We start from the raw sequence: 14,202 nt of genomic DNA on the forward strand, positions 1-14,202 counted from the left end.
CCCTTTGCTCCAGTCAGAGCTTCTGGGGGTGGGGACCCTTGGGAGCTTTTCCCAGAGCAGCAGCGCCCCGCTCAGTACCGCCCACTGTGCCTGTGGGGTCAAGTCCCGGTCTCGCTCCTCTCTCCTCTGTCCATCACCTCTTGGCTCTCCCTAGCACGAACACGAGCCTGGGGAGGAAGCCATGCGAGGTTGGGAGGGTCAACTCCCAGCTACCGTTCCACCTCTGCCCTGCTGAGGCCGGGGCTGCCCTGGAGCAGCACAGTGCAGATGTCCTTGCAACATCTTGGGGTTACCGGTGGAGAGAAAGCACTTCTGGAAAGGGGAGAGAGAAAACGGAAGGAGATCCCCGATGCCGATTGCTGGCTCTCACTGCAGCTAGCTTTCTGCTTGTCTTCCCTGCACCCCAACCTCTAAATCCACGGGATCTTTTACTGGAGGCGGGGCAGAAGGGAGAGAAAAAAGGGCCAAGGAGGATCCACTACCCTTGTGCAATTGATTGTCTTAGAGATTTGCCTCAGCATATTGACATGTATTAGAAAAAGGACTATAATAACAGTAATAAGAATAGGAATAAGAATAAGAATTTATATGGCACATTGAGTTTTACAAGGTGTTTTACAGATATCCCATTTTATCCTTCCAACCACCCTGGGAAGTAGGTGCCATTATTATTCCCATTTTACATATGAGGAAACTGAGGCAGACAACGACAAACAGACTCTTGCACGGGATCAGACCGATAATAAACCCAGTTCTTTCTGGATCCAAGGGCAGTTTTCTTTCTACTACTTTCTTCTGCCTCTTTCTGTCATTGCTGGTTTGAAATCACTCTTCTCCCTTCCATTTACTTCCGCTCCTTTGCCATTTTTGGCCCCCTATAAAAACAGTAATGGCTAGCACTTGCATAGAGCTTTTACAGATATTATCTCATTTTATTAGATAGACAAAGGTGCTATTGCCCAGGGTCACATAGCTAATATGTGTCTTGGGTGGGATTTGAACTCTGTCTTCCTGACTCTATGTAATACACTACCTAGCTGCCTCTGTTACTGCCTAATTTATCTCAAGAACAGGTGTCCTACTTGACCTTACAGATTTGGCATCATGGGCCACCAGGGAACAAAACAAATCAGGCAGCTTTGCCTCTCTTCCTCCAAAGCAGGTTTTTGCAAGCTTCTTTATCCAGAGGGGTCTCTCTGAAAATTGAGTTTTCCTGAAGCTTGTTCCCTATTAGTGAATTAGAGTTTACAAACTCCTATAATCTCTAGAGGGAACCTTCCAGATCATCTTACCAATGAGGAAACTGTGGTCAGAAAAGGAAAATAACTTGGCCAAAGTTTTGCCACCAGTTTGTGACAGAGCCAAGACTAACCCAGGTCTACCTATTCTTAATTCTGGGCTCTTCCCATAACCATTTTTCAGTCTGGTAGCTGCTATAAATACCACAAATGCTCATCATATTGGGCAGCTGAGTAGTATAAGTGATAAGCTCTGAGCTCTGTAGCTAGTGGCCTCAATAGCTCATTCTCTCTTTTTTTTTTTTGGCTAGGCAATGGGGTTAAGTGACTTGCACAGGATCACACAGCTACAAAGTGTCAAGGGTCTGAGGTCACTTTTGAACTCAGGTCCTCCTGAGTCCAGGGCTGGTGCTCTAACCACTGCACCACCTAGCTGCCCCTTAATAACTCTTTTTTTTTTCAGGCTCTACATATGCATTGCTATTAAACATATTTTCACATTAGTCATGATGTAAAGAATTAGAACAAATAGAAGGAACTACAAGAAAGAAGAAACAAAATAGAAGGAAAAAAAGAGCAAATAGTATGCTTTGATCTGCATTCAAAATCCCTTTCTCTGGAGGTGGATAGCATTTTCCATTATGAGACTTTTGGAAATGTCTTAGATCCTTGCATTGCTTGGAAGAGCTAAGTCTATCAAAGTTGATCATCACACAATGTTGCTGTTACTGTGTACAATGTTCTCCTGGTTCTGCTCATTTCATTCAGCATCGCTCCATACAAGTCTTTCCAGGTTTTTCTGAAGACTGCTTGCTCATCATTTCTTTTTTTCTTTATTAATTTATTCATTTTTAGTTTTTAACATTCACTTCCATAAGATTTTGAGTTCCAAATTTTCCCCCCATCTCATCCCTCCCCCAACTCCAAGATGACATGCATTCTGAATGCCACTTTACCTAATCTGCCCTCCCTTCTATCTCCCCCCCTTCTCTTATCCTCTTCCCCTTCTATTTTCCTGTAGGGCAGGATAGATTTCTATACCCCATTGCTTGTATGTCTTATTTCCCAGCTGCAGGTGAAAACAATTTTTTAAAATTTGTTTTTTAAAACTTTGGGTTCCAATGCTCATCATTCTCATAGCATAATAGTATTCCATTACATTCATATACCACAACTTGTTTAGCCATGCCCCAATTGATGGGCATCCCCTCAATTTCCAATTCTTTGCCATTACATAAAGAGCTGCTATAAATATTTTTGTATATGTGGGTCCTTTTCCCATTTCTATGATCTCTTTGGGATACAGCCCTAGAAGTGCTATTGCTAGGTCAAAGGGTATGCACATTTTTATAGCCCTTTGGGTATATTTCCAAATTGCTTTCCAAAATGGTTGGATCAGTTCACAACTCCACCAACAATGCATCAATAACTCATTCTTAACAGTGCTTATGGGACCCTTGTCCCCACCAGACTGACACAGACACACACATACACACAGATCACTCACACCTGCAAACCTTTGTTTCCAAGGAAAGGAATGCTAAAGGTGGGGACACTAGCAGAAGACATATCCTGGCTGCTCTCATATCCCTGGGTTTTTATGACATTGCTTTCTCCTGGTTCTCCTCTTGTCTGACTAAGAATTTTCAATCTCCTCTGTAGGATCATTAACCATTTCCTGTTCCCTGTGGGATATACCCTGGCCTTTGTTCCTGAGCCCATTTTTCTTTCTTTCTACACTCTCAGGGATCTCATCAGCACCCATGGATTCAACTCTCATCTCTGTGCAGACTGCTCTCAAATCTACATACCCAGCTCTCAGCTCTTTCCTGAGCTTCAGTCCCTCATCTCCAATTGCCTGCTAGACTTCTCTACCTCGATGGCCTGTAAGTATCTCAAAACTATTGTGTCTGAAGCAGCTCATTATCTTTTCCCTTAAACTTGATAATTTTTTAGGGAACACTCTCATCCTCCCAGTCGCTCGAGTGAACAACTGCATTCATCTCTTGTATTTATCTTCTTATCTCCACTCATACCATAACATCCTAATTAAATGCCTCACCACTGCCTGGATTATTGCCCTGGCTTCTGAATTGGTCTCTCTGCTTCTAGCCTCTCCCCTTTCCAATCCAATCTCCATACAGCTGTCCAAAGAACCAGTTTAAATAAATGACTTAATTGCTCAAGAAAGATCAATGGCTCCCTATTGACTTTATAATTTAAACCTTTTTTTGTTTTATATTTAGAGTCCTTTTTGTCTTGTATTTTGAAATTTACAATCTGGCTCCAGCTCTTTCCAGACTAATGACACAATACTCCTTCTTGTGTACTCTATCATGCAGCCAGACTGACCTCCTTGCTACTTCTTGGACACACCGTTCCTTCTTCTTTCTCCACGCTGTTGCATAGGCTGTATTCCATCCTTCATCATGCTTTGAATGTTCTTGTTATTTACAAACAATTTTTGTAAATTCCAGCCCCTTTCATGGCTCACTTCAAAAACCACATCCTTCCCTCCCTTGTTAGTGCTTTCCTTTCCAAAACCAGTTCTTCATATTTATTTTACATATATTTGTATTTACTTATCTCTGTACATGTTATCTCCCCTGGTAAAATGAAAGGTTTTTAAAGGCAGAAACTTTTATTTTTGTTCCCTTTTATCCAGCACTGAGCGCAGTGCCTACCATACAGGTATGTAATAGGTACTTAATAAAAGCTTATTTAGGGGCAGCTAGGTGGCACACTGGATAGAGCACCGGCCCTGAAGTCAGGAGGACCTGAGTTCAAATCTCAGCCTCAAACCAAACACTTGACACTTACTAGCTGTGTGACCCTGGGCAAGTCACTTAACCCCAATTGCCTTTAAAAAAAAAAAGCTTATTTAACTGAATTACTTGAGAGTAGGATTTTCTTGCCGAACTTTGCCCAGGTTTCTCCATCCATGAAATGGGCACACCATAGGAAGAGTCATCTCCTATGAAGTATTTTATTTAATTTCATTTCATTCACCCAACTTTAGATGCTACTTGTTGAATATTTTGGTGGGATTAGTTTTTGAGGGGGTCATTCTGACCTGGTCACTAAAACCTATAAATTTTTAGAGTCTAAGTCTTACAAAAGAGCACATAAAGGCTAAAGAAGACCTGAGGGATACTTCAGAGGGACTGGGCCACATTCTCCATCAGGGATTGGGAGTCTAGAGGCATTAGCAACAGATTGGATATGGCCGGGGGTTGAGGGGGGCCCTGAGAGAGTGAGAGACAGTGGGGAATTGAGGATGACTTCTAGCTTGTGAGGGACTTGGAGGGTGGTGTTGCCCTCTACAATAATAGGAACGGTAGTGAGGGGGATGGGAAAAGGGGAGGGTTTAGGGAGAAAGATAACAAGCTTGATTTTGAACATGTTCAGTTTAAGATGTCTGTTGGACATCCAGTTTGAGATGGCTGAAAAATAGTTGGAGATGTGAGATTGGAAGTCAGCAGAAAGATTGGGGCAAGACAGGGAGAGTTGAGAATCAGTAGCATAGACATGCTGATTAAATCTATGGGAACTGCTGAAATCATCATGTGAAGCAGTAGGAAAAGAGAAAAGGCCCAGAACAGAACTCTGAGGGACACCTAGACTTAGACGGTGTGATCTGAAGGATGCTCCACTAAAGGAGGCAGAAAAGGAGTGGTCAGAGGTAGAGACAGCATACTTTATTATCAGTCCTACTGAATTATTAGTTAGTTATTGATTCGAATTCTTAAGTCTTTCAAAGTTGTTTGAGAGAACAAGTGTTATTTCCGCATTTTATAGATGAGAAAACTGAGGTTCCTAGAGGGAAAGTGACTTATTCAACATTACCTAGCTAATTAGCCTTGGAGAAAGGATTTTAGCCCAACAGGTCATCTGACTCCAAATCCATTGCTTTTTCCACTATGCCATGATGCTTCTTTTGAGATGATGGGTCATAGGGAGCTATTGAAAGTTCTTAAGTAAGGGGGGGGAGTGACATGATGAGAATGTTATCTGAAGGGGATGACTCCAGGAATCACGGACATCCTGTCTCTCCTTTCCTCTCACTGTCCATTCCTGGCTGGCTTATTTCCACTCCTTAACCTGTTGGCTGTTCTCCCCAGTTCTCATTAAAGAGATATGGTAAACTGAGACGTCAGACCTGAGGCTAAATTTCCCAGCTTCTGATCGCTGAGGATTACACCAGAGTCAAGGCACAATGTTTGACTGAGGGAGTGGTGGATAGCTGCCCAGGGGCCAACAAACATGATAGAAATATGAATGAGAATGGGGGTGAAATTAGGTGTGTATATGTTCGAATTTTTCTTCCCAGTTCTCCCATCTGAGAGCATGCAGAAAATGGAATAAGACCATCTCTGGAACTCAGTTTTTTCCTGCCTAAAATAATAAGAATGAGTTCTGTTCCTCTCTTCCCTTCTCCCTCCCCTCAGAGCATGGGAAAGGCACTGCTGGAATGACTAATAACTCAGTCATCAAAATAAAATGCAGAGAAACGATAAGTCCATTTCCCTCTAGGCAACATGTAATTTTACTTCTTCACACCTGCAGGATTCCAAAACATTCAGGCACACAGTATCACTAGGAGCAAACTGCTGTTCAAAAGATGGGTGTTAGTTTCACAGAGAAGCTCCCGGACACTGAAAGTGCCATGTTTGCCAAATGCCATGCACCTGCTCTCGTCTTTGCGTTTTCACTTCTGAACCTAGCTCTTTGGCATCATCCACGTCTGTCCAAGATACAGGGGCTGATACAGGGACCAACTGATCCATGCATGGTGAACATGGGGAGGTGGAGACATACCATTAATGAAGAACCATGCTGTAGAAACTGTGGAGAATGTTAGCAGGGAAATGTGACACTGGAAAAGAAGGTGGGTGCCTCCTTTATTGAGGGATAACCAATGGACAGCCCATGTGCTCCCTTGGTCCCTGTACCAGGCCAAGCTAGAGAAAGTCCTCAGCACTTTGGGTGGAAGCTGTATGGAGGATTTCCATGAACAAGAGTAGGGAAGGACATAGAATGGTTGGTAAATGCCATTGGCCCTGATCTACTTGCTGTTCCTCAAATACAATATTCCCTCCCCCACATCTGTGCCTTTGCACAGATTGTATCCCATACATGAAATGCCCTCATTTCACTTTAAGGCCCAGCCCAAGTGATTCCTCTTACACAGAGGGAGAGGGAAGGGAACAGGCATTTATTAAGCATCTACTCCATGCCGGGATGGTGCTAAACAATTTAGCAATATTATCTCAACAACACTGTGGTTTGAGGTAAGTGCTATTATTAAACCCATTTTACAGTTAAAGAAACCTAGACAGAGAGAGTGTCAATCAATCAACAAACATTTATTAAGTGGTTATCATGTTCCAGGCAGACAGTCCTTGCCCTCAAGGAGCTTACAATCTAATGGAGGAGACAACATACAAATATATATATATATATATATATATATAAAATATATATATGAAATGAGCTATACATAGGATAAATAGAAAATATTTAAGAGAGGGAAGGCACTAGAATGAAGAGGGGTTGGGGAAGGCTTCCTGTAGAAGGTGGGATTTTAGTTGAAACTTAAAGGTAGCCAGGGAGATAAGTAGTTGTAACAGAGGAGGAAGAGCATTCTAGGTATGGGGGACAGCCAGAGAGAATATCTGGAGCAGAGATATGGAGCATGTCTTGTTCGTGGAACAGCCAGGAAGGAGGCCAGTGTCATCAAATTGAAGAGTACCTGAGGAGGAGTAAGGTGTAAGAGGACTAGAAAGATAGGAGGGGAATAGGTTATGAAGGGCTTTGAATGCCAAACAGAGCATTTTGCATTTGCTTCTGGAGGCAATAAGGAGCCCCTGAAGTTTACCGAGTAGGAAAATGACATGATTCGCCTTGTGTTTTAGCAAAATCACTCTAGTGCCTGAATAGAGGATGGGTTGGAATAGGGAGAGACTTGAGGCAGGCAGACCACCCCTCCCCCCCCTCCCCAGCAGGCTATTGCAATTCTCCAGGCATGAGTTGATAAGGGCCTGCACTAGAATGGTGGCAGTGTTAGAATTGAGTAGACATATTCAGGAGACGTTGCAAAGGTGAAATCGGCAACCCTTGGCAATAGCTTGGATGTGTGTATGGGAGGGTGAGAGATAGTGAGGAGTCCAGGGTGATTCCTAGGTTTCAAGCCTGAGAGGCTGAGAGGATGGCACTATCTTCTATAGGTAATAGGGAAGGTAGGAGGTGGGGGAAAGTTTAGGTGGAAAGATAATGAGTTTAACTTTGTACATATTGAGTTTAAGACGTCTACTGGACAACCAGTTTGAGATGTCTGAAAGGCATTTGGAGATGTGAGATTGAAGGTTAGCAAAGAAAGGTAGATTTGAGAATCATCAGCATAGAGATGGTAATTAAATCAATGGAAGCTGATGAGATCACTAAGTGAAGCAGTATAGGGGGAGAAGAGAGCCCAGGACACCTATGGTTGGAGGTGCGGTTTGGAATATGATCCAGCAAAGGAGAGAGGAGTGGTTAGATAGGTAGGAAGGGAACCTGGAGAGAAGGGTGCTTGGAAGATCTGGAGGGAAGACAGTATCAAGGAGGAGAGAGTGATCAACAGTGTCAAAGGTTGCAGAGAGGTCAAGGAGAAGGAGGCCAGAGAAAAGGCCATTGGATTTAGCAACTAAGAGATCACTGGTAACTTTGGACAGGGCTGTTAGACTGGTGGAATGACGAGGTTGAAACCAGACTGGTTTCTAAACAGAAGAGAGTGAGAAGGGGCACCTATTGCAGATGGCCTTTCTAAGGAGTTTAGCTCCAGAGGGCAGAAGAGATATAGGACTATAGTTAGCAAGGATGGAAGGGTCAAGTGAGGGTTTTTTCAGAATGGGGGAAACATGGGTATGTTTATAGGCAGTCGGGGATGAGCTGTAGAGACAGAGACACTGAAAATAAGTGAAAGAGTAGGGGTGACAGAGGAGGAAGTCTATTGGAAGAAACAGGATGGAATGGGATGGCTTGAACAAGCACAGGAGCTGGCAAGGAGTAAGGCCACTTCATTATGTGAAACAGGGGTGAAGGAGGAGAGCGTGGCATTGCTAGGAAGTATCTGAGGTTGGATTTGAACTCAGGTTTTCCTGACTCCAGGCACAACGCTCTATCTAGCTACTGTGCCACCTAGCTGCTTTCCTGAGGGCTTTCCTGACCCTCAAGCTCAACCTCTCCCTTGTTTACGTCTGTTTTGTATCTATTTGTGTATTTACGTCTCTATATATACTTTGTAACCTTCCCCACCCCCAACACAAAAACATATACTAAGACACATTCACACCAAGTTCACATTCAAATATACCTCAATCTATCAGTCAATGAACACTTACGAAGCACTTACCTTATGAAGGCAGTGTTAAGCCCTGAGGATACAATAAGAAACAAAAGATAGTCCCTGCCCTCTAGGAGCTTCCAATCTAATGGAGGAGATAAGCAATCAACTATGTACAAATAAGCTATGTAAAGCATCAATAAGAAATCATTAATAGAAAGAAGGCACTAGAATTAAGAGGGCTTGGGACCCAAGTTCAAGGGCAGCTAGGTGGTGCAGTGGGGAGGGTGCCTGGCTTGGAATCAGGAAGCTTGTCTCTTTGAGTTTTCAAATCTGGCCTGACACTTACTAGCTGTGTGATCCTGGGCAAGTCAGTTAACTCTGCTTCAGTTTCCTCATCTGTAAAATGAGCTGAAGAAGGAAACGGAAAACCACTTCAGTATCTTTGCCAAGAAAACCCCAAATGGGGTCACAGAGTTGGACATGACTGAAAAAATGACTGACTACCAACAACATATTGTACACACATCAAAGTTCATGCTCTGACACATACAATATACAAATGTACAGCCTCACACATACAAGGAACACATGGTGCATTTGAATCATGTACTATGTATAGTCACATAGGCTCACTTAAATACATACACACAGTAGGTTATGTACACACATAAAAGTGACCCTCACACACATTCACTCAACTATTTATACACACAGATGCATGCTCACGATTTCACAAACCTATGCCACTGCATACAATCACAGGTATACACACTTAGGCTGGAATGAAACACATACCCCTTGGGTCCAGCGACCATTGCCTTTTCCCTCTTTTGTTTTGCAGGCAGTTTGCCCGGCTGGGTTTGTTTTTGAAACTTACCAGGTCCTGAGAGACTTGTACAAAGTACAATAAAGCCAAGACAACCCCAGCTGGCTCCCAGCCCCACTTCCTTTCCACATAAAGACAGTCTGGTGTGGCCAGAACCTGGGGAGAATTTGTTCCTTTGCTTAAGAGGGTTCCTTAAGAGGTTTCCTGCTTACAGGAAAATGTCTGGTTCCTTTCCAGTCCAAACAGGAAGCTCCAACCACTATAGGGAGGCCCGGGTATCCCAGATATTTAGAAGGCATGTCATTTCTGCCACTTAAAAAGCTGGTTCAGTAGAAGCAAAGCTTATGAGCTCTCTAGGAAGGTCTAAGCTGCACAATACATGCAAAGGCAGAAATATAATATAAACTCCTTGAGGATTAGAGAAATGATTGATACAGACTCTTAATTTATAGGAAGAAGCTGAGACCTGAGGAAGGCAATTGACTTGCTCAAGGTCACACAGACTATTCTCCATCATTTTCCATCCCCACACCTTTCCCCACTGCCTTCTTTCCTCCTTTTCTCTCTCTCTCCTTCTAATGTCAACAATCAGATTGGAGAAATCCAGCTCCTAATCCTTTCTGTGAGCCATATCCTCCTCCTCCTCCTCCTCCTCTTCCTCCTAATATTTTCAGGAAGGATGAGGTGATAGGTGGAAACTGCCCTATTTTCCTCTCCCTCACCCACTTCCAGGGGGTGTCAGCTGTAGCCTTGGTCCCAGGACATATTGTCTAATTGTTTATGGTTTTCATGTTCTGGAGAATAGCATGCCCCTCCCCTCTTTTTTTCTACTTTGTCCCTAACCATTCCTACCTTTGATCCACCACCTCTGTTTCCACTGGTAAGTGGGCAAGGGCATTTCCTCTCCATGACAAGTTTGGCATCTCAAGGGGCCTCACTGTGGAGTAGTTTAAATCTTCCTTATTTAAACTGTAGATTTCATATAACACCCCAAATGCATCTGTGTCCTTCTGCATTTAATAGTAATAATAATAAATGAAATTTATATGTTTTAAGGTTTTCAAAATGCTTTATCTTATTTGATTCTCACAATCATCCTGTGATGTAGATGTTATTATGATACCCATTTTTCAGATGAGGAAACTGAAGCTAAGAGAGATTGATTTGTACAAAGTCATATAGTGTTTTGTTTTGTGTTTTTTTGGCTAGGCAATGGGGTTAAGTGACTTGCCCAGGGTCACACAGCTAGCGAGTGTTACTCGTCTGAGGCCATTCTCCTGACGCCAGGGCCAGTGCTGTATCCATATTTGAAAATTAAATCATAGATTCAGAGCTGGAAGGGACTTTTGAACTCATCTATTCCTTTATTTTATAGATGAGGAAAATGAAGCCCAAATAGGTGATTTGTCCAAGGTAGTAAGTAGCTAGGATTTTCAATCAATAACTAAGACTTTATTAAGTACCTACTATGTGCCAGGCACAGTGCTAGGCCTCATGAATACAAATACACATCAATTAATAAATTTTATTAATGAAGTCATATGAACCTAGACACTTTTCATCTCACTACAACGAATTCCAGCGTAGAATCATTGAACCACTGAATTCTCTCATAGGACAAATTTCTAGAGCACATGGCTCATTCTCTCACCTATTAAAGACCGCTGCCCAGTGAAATCCAGGCAGATGGATGAATTTCTACATACCCTGAAGGCAATTCCACAGTTTCCATTCAACAGCTCTTTCATGTGACTGTAAGAGCAGATCCTAGAGAAAGTATTCTTCAGATCCCCAACATTAAGAAAACAAATACGGCAAGAGATCCCTAAAAGTATGCTTGGGTTTAAAAAAAATATTCAATTGGCCTTTTGGTTACGTCATACTCTTTTTTTCGATTCTCTCTCCTCCAACAAAGAAAATTAGTTAATCAGACCCCTATGCAATTAAAAATGATGTATTTTTTAAAAAAATGGAACAGAGGAATGTGTGCAGTGTTTGAAGGGTAGAGGAAGCGAAAAGGAAGAGAGAGGAGGAAAGAGAAAGACAGATCCTGACTGGAAGCAGCAAGTCCCCCATTCAGAAATGGAAGGAGGAGAGGCTCAGCCAAAAGTCTCAGGGTGTTTCTTGTGAATTTATTCATTCAAAAGGCATTTAGTTAGTGCATACTACATGTTAGACATTGCTGTTTAGGGATAGAAAAGACAAAAGCAACTGGCCCTCAAGGAGATTATGCTCTATTTTAGAGGAAACAATACCTATACTTTGAAGTAAATGCAAAACATATTCAAAGTAATTTGGGGGTCTGTAAGTGGAGGAGATGGGGGGCTATAACTGGAGAGATCAGGAAAAGCAGAAAGTGTCACTTGAAGGAAGTGAATAGGCATTTACTAAGTACCTACTGTGTGCCAGGCACTATGCTAAGCACCGTAAAAATATTATCCTCATTTGATCCTCACAACAACACTGGGAGGTAGGTGCTATTATTTTCCCTATTTTATGGATGAGGAAACTGAGGTGAATGGAGGTTAAGAGACTTGCTCAAAGTCACACAGATAGGAAGTGTCCAAAGCAGGATTTGAACTCAGGTCTTCCTGATTTCAGGTCAGGCACTCCATCTACCAAACTGCACCTTTGTGGAAAGTTAGGGATTCCAAGAGTCTGACTTAAGGAGAAAGTGCATTCCAGACACCTAGTTCAAAGACCATCTTAGGGAGAGATGTATGAGAAACACCAAACACTTCAGTGGCTGGAATATAAGGGTATGTTTAGGGGAATACTACGTAATAAGCCCGGGAAGGTAGGCTGAAGCCAGGTAGTGAAGAAGTTGAAGAACCAAACAGAGGTATTTGCATTTCATCCTAAAGACAAGGAGGAGATATTTCACATTATCTGACTCTCTCCTACCACAGGCCAACACCATCTCCTCCTATCTACTTTTTCCATATCACTTGCTGTATTGTTGCTTGTTTTTGGAAAAGAGCATTTCTTTTGTTTTGTTTAACATTCTTTTTTTATTTCGAGTTCAAAATTCTCTCCCTTTCCCCATTCACTGAGAAAACAATATAATACCTATTATACATGTGAAATTATGTGAAACATATTTCCATCACTTACTATATTGTTAAATATGGACTTTGTTAGTGTTATAAGGGATTTTCTGTATAGAGTCCAGACAGAAGAAAATTCCCAGTAGATGGTAAGGTTCTTTACTGTTCCTATTCAAAGAGGCAGTGTGGTATAGTGGGCAGAGAGCCTGCCTTAAAGTCTTGAAAACCTGTGTTTCAGACTCACCTGAGATTAATACTGCCTGTATGACCCTGACCAAGTCACTTGATCTCTTAGTGCTGTGTATAGCTCTCTAAGGGTAGAAGATGTGGAACTGTATTGGTAGAGGTTTTCCCCACTTTTGACATCAGAAATGTCAATTAGGCAAAACCCACCACTCAAAATGCAGGAGTCCAAGCTGAGTTGAAAGCAGAGAAACTTTATTAGGAGGAAAAATCAGGCATTAGTGCCAAGTTACCCCAGTACAAAGTACAAAGGAGCCCTGTGCTTCAAAACCATAGGTACAGTCCCTAGTCAAAGATGACATTATATTAATTACGTTGAGTCACAGAACACTAGATGGTCTCCTATGTGAAATCTGTGGTAATTCAAAAGAGATTGGTCTAGCTATTGACAATGGAAAAAGAAAGTAGATGAAAACCTGTGGCCTACACCTTGACATGCAGTAGCTAAGGATAGCAAAGCAATTAGCATATTACTATGTTTATATTGGATAGATCTTGAAGGTGGACAATAAGTTGGGCCCAGGATTAGTCTAGATCATATTTAGGACATTGTGAAGTGCTTTCAATAAACCCAAAGTACTTGAGGCTGCTCATCTCTTTGACATCAATATTTTCTTCATTGTGGCTGCTGCATTCTAGATCCTCTTGTTCGTGGATTATATTATGTTGATTGCATAAAACTCCAGGACATTGTTGAAATTCCTGAATGAGATCTATAATTACTTAAAAGAATTTGGCTTAACTATCCAGCCTGAAAACACCAAGTTGATGAAGAATGTAGTTTGATGGACAGCCTATAGAGCTATTCCATTAGTGCATCTGTCTTGTACAGATCCTGTCAAGGACTCCATTGTCATTCTAGTTACTCAAGTTCTCAACCTTAATGTCATCTTCCACTCATTAATCTCACTTATTCCACATATCTGATCAGCTGTCAATTCCTGTCATTTTTACTTTTTTTTAACAACATTTTTTGTATCCTACTTCCTCCATCCACCATCTTAGTTTTAGCCCTCGTTATTTCTTGCCCATATTAGTGCAACAGCCTCTGAATCAGTCTCTATCTCAAAGCTCTCCTAATCCAATCCAGCCTGCACATAATTGCCAAAGTGGTTTTTCCTAAAGTACAGGACTGACCTACTCAGTAAACACCATGACCCTCTGATCACCTGTCCAGTGAAATAGAAATTCCTCTGTTTGGCATTTATAGATTTTCACAACCTGGTCTCTTTCCATCTTTGAAGTCTTCTTACACATTACTTCCCTCTATGGACATACTGGTTTATTTGCTGCTTCTCACGCACTACATTCTGTCTCCCAACTCTTTGAATTGAACTCGTCTCCAGTGACTGGAAAAGTCTTTCCTTTTACAATCCTTGGCTTCTTTTAATATTTAGCACCATCTTCTCTGTAGCAAGTTGTTTCTCTGGTTGTTGGGGCCTTTCCCTCTAAGATTACTTTGTGTTTATCTTGCAAATATATTGGATATGCCTATTTAAGCACATGCTATCTCCCCATTAG

Source organism: Vombatus ursinus, unplaced genomic scaffold (assembly GCF_900497805.2).
Source record: "Vombatus ursinus unplaced genomic scaffold, bare-nosed wombat genome assembly UNPS02014768.1, whole genome shotgun sequence".
In the NCBI taxonomy this organism is placed as follows: domain Eukaryota; kingdom Metazoa; phylum Chordata; class Mammalia; order Diprotodontia; family Vombatidae; genus Vombatus; species Vombatus ursinus.